We start from the raw sequence: 17537 nt of genomic DNA on the forward strand, positions 1-17537 counted from the left end.
TGATTGACAGGTAGATCAAAGCGGAAGCTGTCATGGAGCCCCCTACTGGCAATGACTGAATGGTCAGGTGTGCGGCACTTACTATTGCGAGCTGTGTTGGCGGCTGCTGGTGTAGCACCTGCCACACAGCTCGCATACTTCAAAGTCTTGCAGGACATGGCTGCTAATGGGAACTGAGTTCCTGTTGTGGAAAAAGTACAGGAACTCCATTCCCATGCGTTTCCACAGGACTTGAGCCCTGCGTAGTGCCCTCCTGATCCCTCTGTAGCGCCACCCCCGCAAGGGCCACTGTAATATACGGGTCTTCTGTCCCACACCAGTGATGGCTCACCCTCCCCAGGATCTCAGTAACACGAAAACACTGTTTAAACTTTAGCTGGGCTTTATTAGAACTAGCAAAAAGCCCTGAAAATAGATAAACTGATTAACAGAATACAAATATTAAGTGCAATAATATACTACAACTTCTCAGTAAAGGAAAACAGGATTTGTGTTCATTCACTTTAACCGCCAGTGGGAGGCCTTGCCTGAAATGCACTGAACAGGTGGTGATCAAACTGTACAACACAATACAAAGAACAACGTTCAATAATTTCCCAAAAGTGATATTACTGACTATAAGATCCTACCTAAGTCTTGTAGGTTCTAGCTAACCACTGGCCAGTGGGAATTCTATTCACACAAACACACACACAGAGTCTGCCAGCGTTGGGGCCCTTTAAATCCTGTGTTTGAGTACTCAGACTTTTGTGAAGTAAATTTGTAATCCACAGAATGGTATCTTCACAAAGTGTCACAAAGATTAACAGATGTGGAGATCCACCTTCAGATAAAGCTGCATTAACAGTAAATAGGACCTAGCAGCTAGATCCACATACACAAGGATGGCAGAAGATCTCTCACCATTAGATGCACTTGATATATCCCCCTTCCAGCAATTGGTAGATTGATTGCTGTCTCAGTTGACTGGATGGTGATGTGAGAAACACAGGCCACAGAAACCTCCAAACAGGATAATGATGATGATTGCTGCAGCACTGAAACTGGTCTCTAGATTTCTTTGCACTGTTAGCACATCTTCAGTAATCAGGCAGAATAACACACTGCAAACTCCCCTCTCAAGTGTGCACCTTCCTTATGAGAGTCACAGGCTCTGCCAGTGTTCAAGAGATAAACACATGGGATACTTTCTTCTGTCTGCCTGCCACCATGCCAGTCTGTCTCTCCTCCTGTGTCCTTCTCCTTCTCCCCCAATCACAGCTCTCCTGAGTAGCTATCCAATCCTGTCTTTCATTGTTTTTGTTGTTAGGGGTGGGCTTCTTTCTTAGCTACAGCAGGACCCAATCAGCTTAGCCAGAAAATGCAATGCAATGTTTCAGAGAGCAATATTCTGCATATATTACAGAGGCAATACTAAGCCTGTGCTACATCCACCCCCTTCTAAAAAAATCTTTGGTCCCCCAAAGAGAGAGATGAGTGCAGTTAATAATAACATAGCATTTGTACAGTAACCTTACACATGGACCAACAAATTAGGCCTATGATCTTAGGCTGATTTCATGATATTTCCTAACAAATGCATTAGGTAATGGGACCTGCCACCAAAGTGTGTTAGGCGATGGGTTGGGGACATCGGTCACTGGTACCACCATAGAATGTGCCTGAGAATCAGGAAGTCTGTGAACAGTGGGAATAGCTTCTTCTGAGCTTGTTCCAGGGGTGTCATATGTTAATCTAAGTGGGGGTCTCACTGTTCTCTTAGCTCTCTGTTCTTTGGGCTGAAGACTAGTCTCTGCACTGGATTCTCCATCCGGTTCAAGGTGGCTTTCCTCAAACAGTTTTTCTGCAAGTTCAGGGGAACTCCCATTCGGAAACCCTTCATCGGGTATATGGACTAACTGGTAAGCTTGCTCTACTAGCTCTGAATTTCCTTGCACCTGGGGCACAAATTCTGATGCATCAGGCCGAAGCACACTTGAGGGCTGATTAGCAGTTGATGTGGAGGGAGTGGCATCCATGGGCTCAGATGGCCACAACCATCCTACCTCAAGCTCATCATCACTGTCATCTTCTATTGTTGTGGCCTCATCTGGCAGTAGAGGTTGAGACCTAGTAACTGGAACTTGCCTGAAAGAAGATGGTTTGGGTAATGACGTCTCTGTTCTCACAGGTACCCTGACGGTTTCACTCAGAGGTAGTAAATGATTTCGATGCCAGGTCTTCAGGGGACCCGTTTTTCCATCAGGCCGAATTTGGTATACAGGAAGACCAGGCAGTTGCTTGCAGACAACATATTGTTGAGAACTCCAACGGTCACCTAACTTATGCTTTCCAGAAAGACCCAGATTCCTCAGCAACACCTTGTCACCCTGCTGTAAATCATGAATCCTAACTTTCAAATCATAATTCTTACTGTTCCGCTGACCTCTAACACCAGAAGCTTCTTGTGCCTTCTCATAGGCTGTCTTTAGGTTCTTTCTGAGCCTATCCACATAGCCCCTGTAGGATGTAGTGGAAGTTCTGTCTATTGAGACACCGAAGGCCAAGTCCACTGGCAGACGCGCTTCTCTTCCAAACATCAGTCTATATGGTGAGTAACCCGTCGCATCATTTTCAGTACTGTTATAGGCATGAACCACAGCGGAAATGTGCCTGCTCCAATGCTGTTTTCTGTCAGATGGAAGGGTTCCAAGCATGTCAAGGAGGGTACGATTAAACCTCTCTGGCTGAGGATCCCCTTGAGGGTGGTAAGGCGTCGTTCTCGATTTTTTGATACTCAGAAGATCCAATAGCTGTTTAATGAGCCTGCTTTCAAAGTCTCTTCCTTGGTCAGAGTGAATTCTCTGAGGTAATCCATAATGAACAAAGAATTTCTCCACTAACACTTTGGCGACTGTGACAGCTCGTTGATCTCTTGTTGGATAAGCCTGGGCATAACGGGTGAAATGATCAGTCACTACCAACACATTCCCTTGACCACTCGTGTCGGGTTCCAGACACAAGAAATCGATGCACACCAGATCCATAGGACTTTGACTCTGTAGATGACCCATTGGGGCAGCTCTGGAAGGCAAAGTCTTTCTCTGGATGCAGCGAAGGCAGGAGCGACAGTAACTTTCGATTTCAGTTCGCATACATGGCCAGTAGAAACGATCCCTAACTAACTTAAATGCTCTATCAGGTCCCAAGTGTCCATGTTGATCATGTAATGCATTCAGCACTGTCCCCCTATGCTTCTCCGGGAGGAACAGCTGCCAACTCTCCTCTGGATCATCCGAGGGGCCCCTTCGGTAGACCACTCCATCTGAGAGCTGCAGTCGATTCCACTCCTTGTGAACCACTCGAGCCTCCTTTGGGGAGTCTGCTGTGAGTAGAAGTTCTGGGCGACCACTCTCCAAGGCTTTCAAAGTCAGAGAACAAAGGGGATCTTCTGTTTGATCCTTCCTCAAGTCTTTCTTGGAAAGGGTAGGCAGTCCCTCATCCCTCACTTGGGTCAAGTCACAATAGAGCTTTGGGACCCCAACAGTGGGGACTCCAATGGCTTCGGCCCCTATCGCTCCTCTGGCTCGGTACTCAATCCCTTGACATAAAGCCTGAATGCCTTCTGTCGTCAGTTGAGTCCACCCTTCTGTATGAGTTAGCGGGTCATAGGGTCTCCTTGACAGAGCATCGGCATCCCTATTAACAGCTCCAGGTCGGTACTTCAAGCTAAAACGGAAACTAGAAAGTGCTGCCAACCATCGATGTCCCGTGGAATCCAGCTTGGCCGTGGTAAGGACATATGTGAGTGGGTTGTTATCTGTTTTGACTTCGAATTCTGCACCATACAGGTACTCTTTAAGCTTGTCCACGACAGCCCATTTTAACGCCAAAAATTCCAACTTGTGGGTAGGGTAATTTCTCTCAGATAGAGTAAGGCTTCGACTCACATAAGCAACCGGTCTCAGATGTCCATCATGTTCTTGGTACAACACACCACCTAGTCCTTCTCTGCTGGCATCAACATGGAGCTCATAGGGCTTGTGGTTGTCAGCGTAGGCTAAAACTGGTGCATTGGTCAAGCTCAGTTTCAACTGAAGGAAAGCTTGTTCGCACTGATCAGACCACTCTCCCTCTATGGACTCCCGAGACTTTCTCGCTCCACTGATTTGCCGGACTACTTCTGGGACCTCTTGCTCTCCATCACCTCCAGCCCGCAAAAGCTCAGTGAGAGGTCTGGCTATTTTGGCAAATCCCTCCACAAACCTCCTGTAGTAGGAGCAGAACCCAAGAAAAGATCTCAACTCTTGCACATTTCTAGGCCTGGGCCAAGTGGTAACGGCTTCCAACTTCTTGGGGTCAGTGGCCACTCCCTCCGCTGAGACAACGTGCCCAAGGTAGGTGACTGTTGACTGGTAGAACTGGCACTTCTCAAGGGACAGCTTCAATCCCTCTTCATAGAGTCGCTTCAGAACCTTCTCTAGACGCTCCTCATGTTCTTCCAAAGTCCGTCCAAAGACAATTATGTCGTCTAGGTACACTAACACTTCAATTAAGTTCATATCACCAACAGTCCGTTCCATCAAGCGTTGGAATGTAGCAGGGGCTCCAGACAGACCCTATGGCATCCTTTCAAACTCAAAGAACCCCACTGGGCAGATGAAAGCGGTTTTCTCCCGGTCATCTGGATACATCGGGATCTGATGGTACCCACTTCTCAGGTCTAACACGCTGAACCATTTGGCACCTGAAAGGCATTGCAGGGCATCTTCTATTCGTGGAGTGGTGTACTGGTCTGGAATGGTTCTTTTGTTGAGAGTGCGATAATCGATACAGAGCCGTAATGACCCATTTTTCTTCCTCACCACCACAATGGGAGAAGCATAGGGACTTCGGGACTCCCAAATAATTCCCGTCCTCTTCAACTCCGCAATATATTCTCTAAGGTCATCTAAATCAGCTAATGGTATTCGTCGTGACCTTTCCCGAAATGGCCTATCCTTTTGTAGACGAATATGATGCTGTGCACTTTCTGCACATCCCACGTCAAACTCATTTTTAGAGAAAATTTTCCTCCACTTTAAGAGTTGTGTTTTTGCCCGTTCTTTCCATTCAGATGTCATAGGAGAGCCTTTTGGATAGAAATACTCCTCTGGTAACTCTTCCTTGGCCTCCCCCACTACACTGTGTTGTGTGATGGGTGTGGCTGGATTTACCTGCCCTATCATCATTCGGGTCCGAAGCTTCACTGGAGAATCAGTAACATTACGAACACTGACAGGAACTTTTCCATGGGTTCTCTGTAAGGCCTTCATAGAGATTACTTCTGGAATCAGTTCCAAACCTGAATTTGTCTTCTGTGAGTCACCTTCAAGGATAGCATAAGGACTAGGTTGGTCCCAATTCAGTTTGACTGAAGCCCGCAAACATGTTACTTCACCTGGCTGCAAGACCTTTTCCATCTTGTCCAACTTCCACAATTTTCCCACTCCTTCTGTTGGGGCCTTTTGTTCATGGACCAATCGCTGGTACACTGAGCGCAGCATCGGATGTACACTTTTAGCTGCATCTTCACCCTCTGAGACCAGAGGAGTAAGTAACCGACGAACCAAGTCAGTGTTCGTCCCCACAATCAAGGAACTCCGATTAGCCCCCGGGGGGCGGGGACATACAATGGCCAATGTGTCGGAAGTCTCTTTCTGCCCTACAACAGATGGGCCAAATTCAAGCTTGACTGGAAGATATCCGTCATAGGGGAGCTTCTTAGTTCCTATACCCAGATGTCTAGACTTTCTAACTTCTGCAAGGGCAGGTGTTTCAGGTGTTTATCATAGAAATCACGGTAAATTAGAGTCACTTGGGCACCAGAGTCTAGAAGGGCTTTTGTGTATACACCTTCCACCTGAACTGGCACTATAGGAGAAGGACCCACCAGCTTGTCAGGCAACTTGCTTGGTTGTTTTGATGCAGCTTGCTTGGCTGTTTGGGCTTGAATCCCTCTTTTGGCCTGGACCCGTTTCCGTTGTCGTCTTGACTGACTGTTTTGGTTGTGGTGTGCACCGATCTCCCGTGATCCGGGACCCGACTCTGAGAGTAGCTTGGGCAGCCTAACTGAGGCTTTGGGTGAGGCTTGGTACAAAGGTTTAGGCCTTACCTGCCCTTCATTTAAGTCTTGTGAACTGGAGCGAGTTGACTTAGATGGGCACCCGGCTGGCTCCCTCACCAGGGCCCTCTGGAGTTTCCCGCCAGCTTATGAGGTACTCTTCGTGGCTTTGTTGGGCTGGGACAGTCACGTTGATAGTGACCGATACCCCCACAATTATAGCAGGCCGCTGAACTAGAGGGCTCTCCAGCAGGAACATTCTGTTTTGCCTCTGCCCTGGATGGTTTCAATGTCTTCCCCCCCTCTGGTATGGCAATTCTGGCAGACAGCGATTTCATCAACTCCATCATCTGTGACATCTGAGTTTTCAAAGCCATTACTTCGGACTGGACTTCAACTATGCCCATGGTTCCTACTTCTACGGTGAAAGCCGCATGTGAAACACTAGCAGGTTTTTTAGCCTTAATTAAAGCCTCTTCTTCTAGGATAGTTTTGACCAATTTGGAGTAAGTCAATGGCTTGTTCTGGTCTCTAGCCCGAAATTTCAACATTATGGGATCCAGTGGGAGTGCTCCTTTAAGAATTTGATCCAACAAAGCTTTGCTTGCATGACTCGGCTCCATGCCTCCTTTTAGAATGACCTGATGAAGGATTTTATCCAGTCGTCGGACATAAGCGGATAACTCTTCTCCTTCATTTTGATAGGTGTGTGAGAACATATAAATTAGCTCAGCACAATCCTCCACCCCTCCAAAAACCTCTTGTAAAGCTTCTAGACACTCAGTGGCTGTGCAGCCTGGCTTGTCCCTTTTTAGATTTCTGATTACATCTGAAGCAGGAGATCTTAGGCTCTCGATTAACCTTTGTCTTTTTACTGTGTCAGCGACTTCCCATTCTTCCACAGCCTGCACTGCCTGATCTATCCAGGTTTCAAAATCCTCTTCCCCGGATGGCACAGGGACCTTCCCAGAATAGAACCGCAACTTTCGATATCCATAATTGGCAGATGTGGCTGAGTTTTGTGCCAACGTTTCCACCAGCTTTCCCATATCGGTAAAGAATGTAGCAGGAGGGAACCCTGTAGTTGGGATGGAAGTAGTAGCTGATTCTCCCTCTCCTGATGTTGTTGAGCTAGCCTTTTCAGGGTGATCATCCAGCATACTTGGCCTTATAAGCTGAGCTTTGAGATCCCCTGGTAACTGTATGCTATCTCCCTGGAAACAGGTCGGGATTCCTCTTTTCCATTCTAGCAAAGCATAGGTGGAAGAGGCTATCCGATCAACTTTCAGGTCCAATATGAATGTTTTCTGATCAGGCATCAAAGCCGACACTACTTGCTGGACCTGTTTCTCAGTCCAGGTGGCACCAGTGAGACTCATAATTACACAGAGCCCCAACCTGCCATTTTGTTCTTCACACCACTTGGCAGCAATGACCGGGTCCATCATGGTGACTTGGCTGGTAGAGGTAGTCATCACTCTGTGACAGGGACCAGAAGGTATCCCGGATGAGAACCCCCACATGTAGCGCCACCCCCGCAAGGGCCACTGTAATATACAGGTCTTCTGTCCCACACCAGTGATGGCTCACCCTCCCCAGGATCTCAATAACACGAAAACACTGTTTAAACTTTAGCTGGGCTTTATTAGAACTAGCAAAAAGCCCTGAAAAGAGATAAACTGATTAACAGAATACAAATATTAAGTGCAATAATATACTACAACTTCTCAGTAAAGGAAAACAGGATTTGTGTTCATTCACTTTAACCGCCAGTGGGAGGCCTTGCCTGAAATGCAGTGAACAAGTGGTGAACAAACTGTACAACACAATACAAAGAACAACGTTCAATAATTTCCCAAAAGTGGTATTACTGACTATAAGATCCTACCTAAGTCTTGTAGGTTCTAGCTAACCACTGGCCAGTGGGAATTCTATTCACACAAACACACACACAGAGTCTGCCAGCGTTGGGGCCCTTTAAATCCTGTGTTTGAGTACTCAGACTTTTGTGAAGTAAATTTGTAATCCACAGAATGGTATCTTCACAAAGTGTCACAAAGATTAACAGATGTGGAGATCCACCTTCAGATAAAGCTGCATTAACAGTAAATAGGACCTAGCAGCTAGATCCACATACACAAGGATGGCAGAAGATCTCTCACCATTAGATGCACTTGATATATCCTCCTTCCAGCAATTGGTAGATTGATTGCTGTCTCAGTTGACTGGATGGTGATGTGAGAAACACAGGCCACAGAATCCTCCAAACAGGATAATGATGATGATTGCTGCAGCACTGAAACTGGTCTCTAGATTTCTTTGCACTGTTAGCACATCTTCAGTAATCAGGCAGAATAACACACTGCAAACTCCCCTCTCAAGTGTGCACCTTCCTTATGAGAGTCACAGGCTCTGCCAGTGTTCAAGAGATAAACACATGGGATACTTTCTTCTGTCTGCCTGCCACCATGCCAGTCTGTCTCTCCTCCTGTGTCCTTCTCCTTCTCCCCCAATCACAGCTCTCCTGAGTAGCTATCCAATCCTGTCTTTCATTGTTTTTGTTGTTAGGGGTGGGCTTGTTTCTTAGCTACAGCAGGACCCAATCAGCTTAGCCAGAAAATGCAATGCAATGTTTCAGAGAGCAATATTCTGCATATATTACAGAGGCAATACTAAGCCTGTGCTACACCTCCACTGTGTACGTAGGGCCCTCCTGATCCCTCTACTGTGTATGTAGTGTTCTCCTGATCCCTCCCCTGTGTACGTAGTGCCCTCCTGATCCCTCCACTGTGTACGCAGAGCCCTCCCGATCCCTCCCCTGTGTACGTAGTGGCCTCCTGATCCCTCCCCTGTGTACCTAGTGCCCTCCTGATCCCTCCCCTGTATACCTAGTGCCCTCCTGATCCCTCCACTGTGTACGTAGTGCCCTCCTGATCCCTTCCCTGTGTACATAGTGGACGCCTGATCCCTCCATGCAGTGCACGGCTGATCCCTCCACTGTGCATGTACTGCACGCCTGATCCCTCCACTGTGTACGTAGTGAACGCCTAATCCCTCCACTGTGTACATAGTACACGCCTGATCCCTGCACTGTGTACGCAGTGCACGGCTGATCCCTCCACTGTGCACATACTGCACGCCTGATCCCTCCACTGTGTACGTAGTGAACGCCTAATCCCTCCACTGTGTACATAGTACACGCCTGATCCCTCCACTGTGTACGTAGTGCCCTCCTAAACCCTCCACTGTGTACGTAGTGCGCACCTGGTCCCTCCACTGTGTACACAGTGCCCTCCTGATCCCTCCACTGTGTACAAAGTGCACTCCTAATCTCTGCATTGTGTACCTAGCGCCCAACTCATGATCTCTGCATTGTGTGCATAGTGTACTCCTGAACTCTGCACTCTGCACATAATGCATTCCTGAACTCTGTGCGTAATGGACTCCTGAATCCCTCTGCACTTTGTGTAACGCACACTTCCATAGTTCATGCAAAACCATTTTTAATAGAAGCTCTTCATTCTTTTTGAGTGTCCCTCATTCTGAAGTTCAAAAGTTGGGAGGTATGCAGTTGGAACATACCCAGGCAACACAGTTAACCCTTTGATCGCCCCTAGTGTTAACCTCTTCCCTATCAGTGTCATTTGTACATTGATCAGTGCATTTTTATAGCACTGATCAATGTAATAATGTCACTGGTTCCCAAAAAGTGTCCTTTGGGGTCAGATTTGTCTGCCACAATGTCGCAGTCCCGCTAAAAATCTCAGATCACTGTCATTACTAGTACAGACATAAAAAAAAATAAAAGTCCATAAATCTATCCCCTATTATGTAGACGCTATAACATTTACGCAAACCAATCAATATACGTTTGCAATTTTTTTTTTTACCAAAAATACGTAGCAGAATACATATACATATACAGAATACATGTTGGCCTAAACTGATGAATAAATTTGATCTTTTATATATTTCTTCTTTTTTTTATAGCGCAAAAAAATGAAAGCCGCAGATGTAATCAAATATCACCAAAAAAAAAAAAGCTCTATTGGTGGGGAAAAAAAGACATAAAATCTGTTTGGGTACAGCGTTGCACACCTGCGCAATTGTCAGTTAAAGTGACGCAGTGCCATATCGAAAAAAAAATGGCCTGGTTATTAAGGGGTAAAACCTCCCGGGGCTGAAGTGGTTAAACTTTTTTTTACATTTCTTCAGTTACCTCCTAGTTTGCAGGCCTAGGCAAGTGGTGTCATAAACCCCAAGAGTCTTCAGGAAGGAAGGACTGTTTTCTCAGATAAGCATACCCTCCTGCCTGCATGCCTGAGCTAAGGGTATATGTATTCCAGGAAGTTCCTGACTGGTTCACGTCTATATACAGGGGCAGAATGGCTCCCCTGCGCAAAACCCCATACAGGTACGGGGTTCCTTTAAGAGCCGCCAGATCACGGGGAACCGGATGCGTGATCAGGTGCACGAGCACCAGCATGGGGATTTGTGTGTGTAAATGCACAAATCCCTGTGCTGTCAGAGCAGAGGAGACACGTCGTTTGTTCCTACTATGTAGGAACAGCGAAATGTCTCCTCTCCTACTCAGTCCTATCCCCATACAGTTAGAACACACTGAGGGAACACACAACTAACCCCTTAAATTGCCCCTAGTGTTAACCCCTTTCCTACCAGTGTCATTTACACAGTAATAATTTTTTTTTCTAGCACTGATTGCTGTATAAATGTCAGTGATCCCAAAAATGTGTCAGAAGTGTCTGATGTGTCCGTCACAATACCACTAAAAATCGCAGATCACCACCATTACTAGTAAAAAAATAAAAAATAAACTGCCTTAAAAATGCCATAAATCTTTCATAGATTATAGATGGGGATATTTATTTTAGCAAAAAATAAACATTTTTTTTTTTCAAAATTGGCGTTCTTTTTTTGTTTATAGCGCAAATATATAAAAACCACAGAGGTGATCAAAAACCACCAAAACAAAGCTCTATTTGTGGGGGGGAAAAGGATGCAAATTTGGGTACAGCATCAAACGACCACGCAATTTTTAGTTAAAGCGACACAGTACCAAATTGTAAAAAGTGCTCTGGTCAGGAAGGGGATAAAATCTTCTGGGGCTGAAGCTGTTAGTCATCTGCCCTTACTCAAGATGGGCACAGCTAGAACTGTTAGGGGGGGTGTTTTCCAAAGCAATTTTCCAACAAAAATGTGATTTAAATATTAAAAATGATTTGAAAAGCGCTTTTGGTTTGTGGTGCTCAGATGCAGTATAGTTCCAGTTTAATACGTGGCAAAATATTACCAGAGAACCATGGTTTTCTTATAGAAATATTACAACAAAAGCTGTCTGCCTTCAGACATGATGACTCTCATCAAAATCTTATATAAAGCTGTTTAGGAGGGAGAGGTAAAGAGGGGGAGAAATCACAGCTCTTACTACCTACTGGTGTAAATGTCAGCTTGTGCTATTGAGCTCTGTCAACAACAGCGTACTGACTAAACAGCTATTGAGCTCTGTCAACAACAGCTTACTGACTTTTTTAAACAAATGTTATTTCTGAGTCCTGACTAAAATAGATATAGCCAGGAGCTGGCTATTGTGTTTGCAATTCAGGGACAGTATGCAGTGCTGTTAATGTGGAACTGTCTCCCTTTAGTGTTGGCTTAGACTCCATGTAATTTCCTGACAGACAGAAACTAGAGCAGAGCAAAGCATTGTGGGATGTGTAGTGCAGAGTGCTGGGGTTTCAATTCCAGCAGGACTGGCCTGAACTACAACCACCAGATTGCTGAGGAGGAAAGAACAGACTGCTGGGAGAGGATGTAAAAAGTCTGTTTTAGGCCTAGAACGCCCTCCTGGGGTGTCAGCCTGGTTTTGCCAGCAGGAGCTCTGTGCCAGTGTGAGCTATGGCCGAGTCTTGACCTACATAGTAGGGAGCTATACAGCTGCTTCCAGAAAGACATCTGTGGACAGCATCGCTTTCTAGCTGCAGCAGTCCGGAGGTTGATACAGATCCTTCAGTATTACCTGCAATTCAGATCCAGGTAGGCTGTGGCGCAGTGTAAGCGGTGAATCTGATGCTATTCCCAGAGCCAGGACCCCGAGGGAGAGCCTAAAATCATCATCTGTGTTGTTGCCAGCAACTTCTGTGGTGATCTGTGACCGGGTACCTGCCCATTTGAACCATAGACACTGCACATAGACATAATTGTCTTTGCCACATTTCTGACACTTTGTGGTTTGCTCACATCCCTGTCATCTGTGACTCTATTGGATCCAATACTATTGAAGCAGCATACAGCATCTCACAAAAGCGAGTACATCCCTCACATTTTTGTAAATATTTTATTATATCTTTTCATGTGACAACACTGAAGAAATAACACTTTGCTACGATGTAAAGTAGTAAGTGTACCGTTTGTATAACAGTGTCAATTTGCTGTTCCCTTAAAATAACAACACACAGCCAATAATGTCTAAACCATTGACAACAAAAGTGAGGACACCTTTAAGCGAACATGTTAAAATTGGGCCCAAAGTGTCAATATTTTGTGTGGCCACCATTATTTTCCAGCACTGCCTTAACCCTCTTGGGCATGGAGTTCACCAGAGCTTCACAGGTTGCCACTGGAGTCCTCTTCCACTCCTCCATGACAACACCACAGAGCTGGTAGATGTTATAGACCCTGCGCTCCTCCACCTTCCATTTGAGGATGCCCCACAGATACTCAATAGGGATTAGGTCAGGATTTATGGTTGGCCAGTCCATTACCTTTACCCTCAGCTTCTTTAGCGAGGCAGTGGTCATCTTAGGTGCATACCAGCTCATTATGCCTTTTCCCTTGCAGGTCTAAAAAAAACAAAAAACAAAATGTCAGCGGGTTTACTCCCGCTTTAAGGCTTCAGCTGCTACAACCACGCTCCTACAACAACGTATAGGAGATTCTTTTACCAGCTTTTGAAGCTACAGATGTCTTACCCAGTTGAAATTTTTCCTGGCAACTTAGAGATTTATTTTACCAAAATGTAGTTGCCCCTTAAAACAGCAAAACTGAGAAATCTATTACAATTATTGTTTAAATGCAAGGATCTGTAATTCCTAGTGATAATGGGTGTGTGTGTTTAGGATATAAAAATAAACCACACTACTTGTATCTGTTTGAGGACACTGCACGTTCCTGACACTCCCACCCTAACCCATGTATCAGGTTAGGCTAGAATAGTTTTAGTGAAGTGTACAGGAGGTGTTCTGAATAATTTCTCAGAATTCTTGACAAACATGTAAGAATGTGAATCACTCACATTTCTCAATGGATAAAGCAGCTAAATACATAAATGCCTGTCAATTCAAAATGCACAAAATCTATGCTAACACAAAATTCTCTTGCTGTGACGAGTACTTTGCATACTTCTCAGTTTTAACATAATTTCTAGGCACACTATGTTACTCAGCTTGTAAGATGATGCTCATCATTATACAGAATATGAGTAAAAGGGGGTAAGCCTGTCCTAAGGCCCCCTTTTCCTTATGGGATCGGGGTAGGAGCAGTTTCCAGGCTCCCCGCTGTAAGAAAATGGCGGGAAAGCCTGGGATAAGTTTTTAAAGGTCAGCTGACCTAGGACACTTCTAGAATCTGGGAGCCCCGTGTTAGGATAGGTCAGAGGGGGTCACATGCCCCCCCTGGAACATTCTAGAATTCCTGGGGGTCCCTATATAAAGGCCTAGCCCAGGGAGTTCGGGGCCAGTCACATGAAGAGGATCAACAATGGAATTTCCCACCCTCCCTTCCCTTGTTGTGGCTATATTATGTGGTAGGGTCCCTTTTAGTTTCAAAGTGAGAGTGCACAGTTTTGTGAAATAATATTGAAGACAGATTATTTTTCCAGCTTGAGTCGTAGTGGCTGAGCTGTATTTTCGTAAGTTTTGGTGTATTGAGTTATTTTTATGCTGAATACAATGCGTATGGTAATTTAGTACTTAATGAATACTGGAAGGCATAATGAGATGATAAGAATGCAAGGTCAGTTGCAAAAAAAAGGGAAAGTTAAAGAAAAAGTTAGTTTTTTTCCAAAACCGAAAGCTGGGCCTGACATAATTTCAGGTAGTTTTAGCAATGACACAGGCCTCTTCATCAAATAGTATTCGGCCTGCTTTGACCAGCAGAGAGAAATTGGCCAGTAGTTCCATATGGCCGTCTTTTCTTTTTTTCCACTAAAGCAAATCTGTCCTGCTGCTGGCTTATTTCTAGCAAACTCTCAATAAGACCCCTTTCATAATGGGTCTTAAAGCGCCGCTCATTTTAGTGGCACTTTAGTGCTGTTTAAGCAACGCTTTTCAGCCGCTAGGGTGCTTTTAACCCCGAAGAAGGGGTAACCTCCAAAAGAAAGCTTAATTTGTGTGAAAAAAGGGCATACATTTATTTGGGTACAGCATCGCACAATCACGCAATTGTCAGTTAAAGGGGTTGCAAACCCTCAAGGTTTTTCACCTTAATGCATGGAATGCATTAAGGTGAAAAACCTTCTGTAGTGCAGTAGCCCCCCACAGAGCCCCCCTTTTACTTACCTGAACCCGTTGGTTCCAGCAACAGGGACGAGCACAGCAGCTCCAGTCGCTGTCTCGGGTCCTCATTGGATAGATTAATAGCAGCGGTAGCCATTGGCTCCACGCTGCTATCAATCAAATCCAGTGACACGGGAGCTGGGGGCGGAGCCAAGTCCTGCTGTCTGTGTTAATGCACGCAGCAGCAGGACTTGGGAGCCCCCATTGAAAGCAGCTCTCCATGGGGGCATTCGAGAAGAGGAGGAGCCTGGAGTGCCGCTGAGGGACCCCAGAAGAGGAGGATCGGGGCAGCTCTGTGCAAAACCCTTGCACAGGGGAGGTAAGTAGGACATGTTTGGTATTAAAAAGAAAACAAAAAAATTCATAATTTTTGGGACCATTGGCAATTATACAGCGATCAGTGCTATAAAAAATGCACTGATTACTGTCGGGGAAGGGGTTAAAGTGGAGTTCCGCCATTTTTTGTTTTTTTTTAAGTCAGCAGCTACAAATACCGCAGCTGCTGACTTTTAAAATATGGACACTTACCTGTCCAGCGCGCCCGCAATGTAGACACCCGAAGCCGATCTGTCGATTGGCTCTCGGGTGCTGCCGCCGACATCTTCGGTATGGGAATCAGGAAGTGAAGCCTTGCGGGTTCACTTTACGGTACCCTACTGCGCATTCGCAAGTCACGCTGCACCATACAGACGGTCCCTGCTGTCTCTGGGATCCGTGTGTTTCCCAGCAGACAGCTGGGGGATGACAGGAAGTGGCGTAGCTAGCCCCAGAATCTGCGGCTATCTATGCCGTAAGTGGGTGTAGATACCTGTATTATACAGGTATCTGCACCCCCCTCTCCCCTGAAAGGTGCCAATTGTGGCACTGGAGGGGGGGAGGGTTCCGATGAGCAGAAGTTCCACTTTAGGGTGGAGCTCCGCTTTAACACTAGGGGGCGATCAAAGGGTTAACTGTGTTCCCTATGTGTGTGTTCTAACTGTGGGGGATGGGACTGACTATAGGCGATGACAGATCGTGGTTCCCAGTTCGTAGGAACTCACAATCTCTCTCTCCTCTCCTCACAGAACTGGGATGTGTGTGCTTACACACACACGTCCCTGTTCTGCCTCTCGTGCCCATGATCACTCATGGCCAGTGGTCATCGTGACTGCTGGTCACGAGTATCAGCACCCTCTGCTCCGACAGCGTGCGCGCACCTGCTATCCCGCTTAAAGAGACCAACGTAGAGCTGCCACAGTATAATGACAGCGGCTGGTCAGCAAGTGGTTAAAGTAACGCAGTGCCGTATCGCAAAAAATGGCCTGGTCAGGAAGGGGGGTAAATCTTCCGGAGTTCGAGTGGTTAATAACCCTCTTGTCTGTTCAAAGTCAGCTGGCCACATTTCAAAGACTATGCAGTGCATTAGGGTTAAAAAATAAATAAAAAATCAATCTCCTGTGATTGGATAAGATAAACACAGAATATAGGAGGTCCCCAAGTTACAAACCTCCTACTTACGAATGGTAGGTGGCGCCGGCAGGCACATCGGAAAACATCGGAAAATGACATTGGAAAACAGTGGAAAACATCGAAAAACCGCCGTTCTGCGCATCCGAATTACAAACAAATCCGACTTAAGAACAAACAGGCAGTCCCTAACCTGTTCGTAACTCGGGGACTGCCTATATACAAAAAAAAATCTCCAGGGCAAATCTGCTTAGAAATTCGCCAAGACCTGCAGATCTCAGCCTCATAGTAGTGGCGATCCCAAACCCCTTCCCTTGTGATTACTACAAGTTGGGACAGCCTGTGTGTAGGAAAGCCTATAAAAATAACTGTGTGTATGTTAAGATGAGGGGTGTTTTGGTGTAAACATGTTGTGCTCTATACAATATACCAGTGCTATGTAGTTTTGTCAAAAACTGATCTCCAGGCAAACAGCTATTTACAGTACACCATTGTCATTTACTGCATATTTGGGACAATAAACCAAATGAAAACTTTCAAAATGGCAAATCCAAATATGTTCAAGTCAGAAGAAAAATGTGAGATATTTTCATCACAGTTTTACCTGCTGGAGCAGTCTTTCCTAAACAATGGATCCATAGATGTGTTTGTGATAGGTCTGCATGATTGTGTAGCCAAGTCTGTGTGAGTATGAAATCAGTGGTGAGTGATACAACAAACTTTATTAACCACTTGCTTACTGGGCACTTAAACCCCCCTCAGTCCCAGACCAATTTTCAGCTTTCAGCGCTGATGCACTTTGAGTGACAATTACGCGGTCATACAACACTGTACCCAAATGAATTTTTTATCATTTTTTTCCCACAAATAGAGCTTTCTTTTGGTGGTATTTAGTTACAGCTCGGAGTTTTATTTTTTGCTAAACAAACAAAAAAAATGCAAAAAAAAAAAAAAAAAAAATCATGTTTTAATAGTTTGTTATAAAATTTTGCAAACGGGTCATTTTTCTCCTTCATTGAAGTGCGCTGATTAGGCGGCACTGATAGGCTGCATTGGTGGGCACTGATGGGCTGCATTGGTGGGCACTGATGGGCTGCATTGGTGGGCACTGATGGGCTGCATTGGTGGGCACTGATAGGCTGCACTGGTGGGCACTGATAGGCATAGTTAAGGCGGCACTAATAGGCACAGATAAGGCGGCACCGATGGGCACAGATAAGGCGGCACTGATGGGCAAAGATGGGCACAGATAAGATGGCACGGATGGGTGGCACGGATAAGTGGCACGGATGGGTGGCACGGATGGGCACTGATAGGTGGCACTGATAGGTGGCTCTGATAGGTGGCTCTGATAGGTGGCACTGCTGGGCACTGATGGGCGGCACTGCTGGGCACTGATGGGCGGCACTGCTGGGCACTGATGGGCGGCACTGGGG

General features: G+C 45.8%; 1 long non-coding RNA gene across 1 annotated transcript; it reads right to left on the reverse strand.

Annotated features, from left to right (window-relative positions):
- Positions 1-12421: 12421 nt before the first annotated feature.
- On the reverse strand, positions 12422-16786 carry LOC143988702 (uncharacterized). Its single transcript, XR_013276900.1, has 2 exons — positions 16706-16786; positions 12422-12942 (listed from the first exon to the last, which is right to left on the reverse strand). It is a non-coding gene; the product is annotated as an uncharacterized LOC143988702 (long non-coding RNA).
- Positions 16787-17537: the final 751 nt, after the last annotated feature.

Source organism: Lithobates pipiens, unplaced genomic scaffold (genome assembly GCF_037356315.1).
Source record: "Lithobates pipiens isolate NorthernLeopardFrog02 unplaced genomic scaffold, aLitPip1_a1.2 Scaffold_1, whole genome shotgun sequence".
Taxonomy (NCBI): domain Eukaryota; kingdom Metazoa; phylum Chordata; class Amphibia; order Anura; family Ranidae; genus Lithobates; species Lithobates pipiens.